Source organism: Oncorhynchus keta, chromosome 4 (genome assembly GCF_023373465.1).
Source record: "Oncorhynchus keta strain PuntledgeMale-10-30-2019 chromosome 4, Oket_V2, whole genome shotgun sequence".
In the NCBI taxonomy this organism is placed as follows: domain Eukaryota; kingdom Metazoa; phylum Chordata; class Actinopteri; order Salmoniformes; family Salmonidae; genus Oncorhynchus; species Oncorhynchus keta.
This window is the reverse complement of record NC_068424.1, coordinates 15,336,413-15,341,412: the sequence shown is the minus strand read 5'-3', so window position 1 is coordinate 15,341,412 and position 5,000 is coordinate 15,336,413. Positions and strand designations below refer to the sequence as shown.

The window sequence follows — 5,000 nt, the reverse complement described above, 5'->3', positions numbered from 1 at the left end:
CCGGGTGGTGCCAGAATAACAACCTATCCCTCAACGTAACCAAGACTAAGGAGATGATTGTAGACTACAGGAAAAGGAGGACCGAGCACGTCCCCATTCTCGTCGACGGGGCTGTAGTGGAGCAGGTTGAGAGCTTCAAATTCCTTGGTGTCCACATCAACAACAAACTAGATTGGTCCAAACACACCAAGACAGTCGTGAAGAGGGCAAGACAAAGCCTATTCCCCCTCAGGAAACTAAAAAGATTTGGCGTGGTTCCTGAGATCCTCAAAAGGTTCAACAGCTGCCACATCGAGAGCATCCTGACCGGTTGCATCACTGCCTGGTACGGCAATTGCTCGGCCTCCGACCGCAAGGCACTTCAGAGGGTAGTACGTATGGCCCACTCCAGAAGGAGTCTCTGTAGGTGTATGTGTGTGTGATATGATAATTCCATAACTGATATGGATGAAGGAGTCTCTGTAGGTGTATGTGTGTGTGATATGATAATTCCATAACTGATATGGATGAAGGAGTAGGGAGGTATTCAGGAAAGCATTGAGCCTCAGCAGGAGCAGAGTATTACACACACACACACACACACACACACGCGCACACGCACACGCACACGCATACGCACAGGCACAGGCACAGGCACACGCACACGCACACACACACACACACACACACACACACACACACACACACACACACACACACACACACACACACACACACACGCACACGCACACGCACACGCACACGCACGCACACGCACACACACACACACACACACGCACACCATCTTGTACCCTTGAATCTCCACAGAGGTTGTTTTAAACAAGTGAAAAAGCTTAGCTCTGTAGTCCACATCAAAAGAGGAATGGTAGGAACTGTATTGATGGCAGCAACAATATAAAACATCACTACACACCCAGCCAGAACCCATTGTAAATGACACAGTAGCATTTCACAATCATATTCTTGTGAGTGAGACTGCATGCTATTTTCCACTCCACAAGGCACAAAACCACTCTGTTCACCGAGTGGTACAGTTACTGTATAGACTCAAATGACAATACAGACATATAAAATATGGGAACACTCTCTTTATAACATAGCTTTCTTTCTGGCATCTGTGAAAAGAAAACTATAAAAACGATCAAACCAAAACTAGTACACCAATGGAATAGGTCAGAAAAAAAAGGCAAGTGAGATGATCAACATGTTTTGGCCAGATCTCTTCCTTCTCTCTCTAGCCACAGCGTCTGGTCTCGAGACCCCTGGATTCTGAGAGAGAATGCATTCATCAATTATCTTACCTCCCCCTGTTTATATTATTCTGTGTCTTACCTTCCGCTGTCTATATTATTATGTATATTACCTTCCCCTGTCTATATTATTCTGCCTCTTACCTTCCCCTGTCTATATTATTCTGCCTCTTACCTTCCCCTGTCTATATTATTCTGCCTCTTACCTTCCCCTGTCTATATTATTCTGCCTCTTACCTTCCCCTGTCTATATTATTCTGCCTCTTACCTTCCCCTGTCTATATTATTCTGCCTCTTACCTTCCCCTGTCTATATTATTCTGCCTCTTACCTTCCCCTGTCTATATTATTCTGCCTCTTACCTTCCCCTGTCTATATTACTCTTACCTTCCCTGTCTATATTATTATATTATTATGTATATTACCTTCCCCTGTCTATATTATTCTGCCTCTTACCTTCCCCTGTCTATATTATTCTGCATCTTACCTTCCCCTGTCTATATTATTATGTATATTACCTTCCCCTGTCTATATTATTCTGCCTCTTACCTTCCCCTGTCTATATTATTCTGCCTCTTACCTTCCCCTGTCTATATTATTCTGCCTCTTACCTTCCCCTGTCTATATTATTCTGCCTCTTACCTTCCGCTGTCTATATTATTCTGCCTCTTACCTTCCCCTGTCTATATTATTCTGCCTCTTACCTTCCCCTGTCTATATTATTCTGCCTCTTACCTTCCCCTGTCTATATTATTCTGCCTCTTACCTTCCCCTGTCTATATTATTCTGCCTCTTACCTTCCACTGTCTATATTATTCTGCCTCTTACCTTCCCCTGTCTATATTATTCTGCCTCTTACCTTCCCCTGTCTATATTATTCTGCCTCTTACCTTCCCCTGTCTATATTATTCTGCCTCTTACCTTCCCCTGTCTATATTATTCTACCTTCCCCTGTCTATATTATTCTGCCTCTTACCTTCCCCTGTCTTTATTATTCTGCCTCTTACCTTCCCCTGTCTTCCCTGTCTATATTATTCTGCCTCTTACCTTCCGCTGTATTTATTATTATGTATATTACCTTCCCCTGTCTATATTATTCTGCCTCTTATCTTCCCTGTCTTTATTATTCTGTCTCTTACCTTCCCCTGTCTATATTATTCTCCCTGTCTATGTTATTATGTATATTACCTTCCTCTGTCTATATTATTCTGCGTCTTACCTTCCCATGTCTATATTATTTGCCTCTTACCTTCCCCCTGTCTATATTATTATGTATATTACCTTCCCCTGTCTATATTATTCTCCCTGTCTATGTTATTATGTATATTACCTTCCTCTGTCTATATTATTCTGCGTCTTACCTTCCCATGTCTATATTATTCAGCCTCTTACCTTCCCCTGTCTATATTATTATGTATATTACCTTCCCCTGTCTATATTATTCTGCCTCTTATCTTCCCCTGTCTATATTATTCTGCCTCTTACCTTCCCCTGTCTATATTATTCTCTTACCCTGTCTATGTTATTATGTATATTACCTTCCTCTGTCTATATTATTCTGCATCTTACCTTCCTCTGTCTATATTATTCTGCCTTTTACCTTCCCCTGTCTATATTATTCTGCCTCTTACCTTCCACTGTCTATATTATTCTGCCTCTTACCTTCCGCTGTCTATATTATTCTGCCTCTTACCTTCCACTGTCTATATTATTCTGCATCTTACTTTCCCCTGTCTATATTATTCTGTCTATATTATTCTGCCTCTTACCTTCCGCTGTCTATATTATTCTGCCTCTTACCTTCCACTGTCTATATTATTCTGCCTCTTACCTTCCACTGTCTATATTATTCTGCCTCTTACCTTCCCCTGTCTATATTATTCTGCCTCTTACCTTCCCCTGTCTATATTATTATGTATATTGCCTTCCCCTGTCTATATTATTCTGCCTCTTACCTTCCCCTGTCTGTATTATTCTGCCTCTTACCTTCACCTGTCTATATTATTCTGCTTCTTACCTTCCCCTGTATTTATTTATTATGTATATTACCTTCCCCTGTCTATATTATTCTGCCTCTTACCTTCCCCTGTCTATATTATTATGCCTCTTACCTTCCGCTGTCTATATTATTCTGCGTCTTACCTTCCCCTGTCTATATTATTCTGCCTCTTACCTTCCCCTGTCTATATTATTCTGCCTCTTACCTTCCGCTGTCTATATTATTCTGCGTCTTACCTTCCCCTGTCTATATTATTCTGCCTCTTACCTTCCGCTGTCTATATTATTCTGCCTCTTACCTTCCCCTGTCTATATTATTCTGCCTCTTACCTTCCGCTGTCTATATTATTCTGCCTCTTACCTTCTCCTGTCTATATTATTATGTATATTACCTTCCCCTGTCTATATTATTCTGCCTCTTACCTTCCCCTGTCTATATTATTCTGCCTCTTACCTTCCCTGTCTGTATTATTCTGCCTCTTACCTTCCCTGTCTATATTATTCTGCCTCTTACCTTCCCCTGTCTATATTATTCTGCCTTTTACCTTCCCCTGTCTTTATTATTCTGTCTTTTACCTTCCCTGTCTTTATTATTCTGTCTCTTACCTTCCTATATTACTGTCTTTATTATTCTGTCTCTTACCTTCCCCTGTCTATATTATTCTTCCCCTGTCTTTATTATTCTGTCTCTTACATTCCCCTGTCTATATTATTCTGCCTCTTACCTTCCCTGTCTATATTATTCTGCGTCTTACCTTCCCCTGTCTTTATTATTCTGCCTCTTACCTTCCCCTCTTACCTTCCCCTGTCTATATTATTCTGCCTCTTACCTTCCGCTGTCTATATTATTCTGCCTCTTACCTTCCACTGTCTATATTATTCTGCCTCTTACCTTCCGCTGTCTATATTATTCTGCCTCTTACCTTCCGCTGTCTATATTATTCTGCCTCTTACCTTCCCCTGTCTATATTATTCTGCCTCTTACCTTCCGCTGTCTATATTATTCTGCCTCTTACCTTCCGCTGTCTATATTATTCTGCGTCTTACCTTCCCCTGTCTATATTATTACGTATATTACCTTCCCCTGTCTTTATTATTCTGTCTCGCTCTGGATAAGAGCGTCTGCTAAATGACTTAAATGTAAATGTAAATGTATATTATTCTGCCTCTTACCTTCCCCTGACTATATTATTCTGCCTCTTACCTTCCCCTGTCTATATTATTACGTATATTACCTTCCCCTGTCTTTATTATTCTGTCTCGCACCGTCCCGTCTATATTATTCTGCCTCTTACCTTCCCATGTCTTTATTATTCTGTCTCTTACCTTCCACTGTCTTTATTATTCTGTCTCTTACCTTCCGCTGTCTATATTATTCTGCCTCTTACCTTCCGCTGTCTATATTATTCTGCGTCTTACCTTCCCATGTCTATATTATTACGTATATTACCTTCCCTGTCTTTATTATTCTGTCTCGCTCTGGATAAGAGCGTCTGCTAAATGACTTAAATGTAAATGTAAATGTATATTATTCTGCCTCTTACCTTCCCTGACTATATTATTCTGCCTCTTACCTTCCCCTGTCTATATTATTATGTATATTACCTTCCCCTGTCTATATTATTCTGCCTCTTACCTTCCCCTGTCTATATTATTCTGCCTCTTACCTTCCCCTGTCTTTATTATTCTGTCTCTTACCTTCCACTGTCTTTATTATTCAGCTTCTCACTGTTCTGCTTGGCAGCATAACTAT

At 40.6% G+C, this 5,000-nt stretch overlaps 1 long non-coding RNA gene and 1 pseudogene across 1 annotated transcript; both read right to left on the bottom strand.

The window, feature by feature from the left end:
* Positions 1-5,000, bottom strand: part of LOC118382415 (contactin-associated protein-like 2) — a 385,396-nt pseudogene that overhangs the window by 74,263 nt on the left and 306,133 nt on the right.
* On the bottom strand, positions 2,353-4,664 carry LOC127918021 (uncharacterized). The gene is made up of 5 exons (XR_008098472.1): positions 4,202-4,664; positions 4,078-4,139; positions 3,019-3,080; positions 2,762-2,849; positions 2,353-2,412 (listed from the first exon to the last, which is right to left on the bottom strand). It is a non-coding gene; the product is annotated as an uncharacterized LOC127918021 (long non-coding RNA).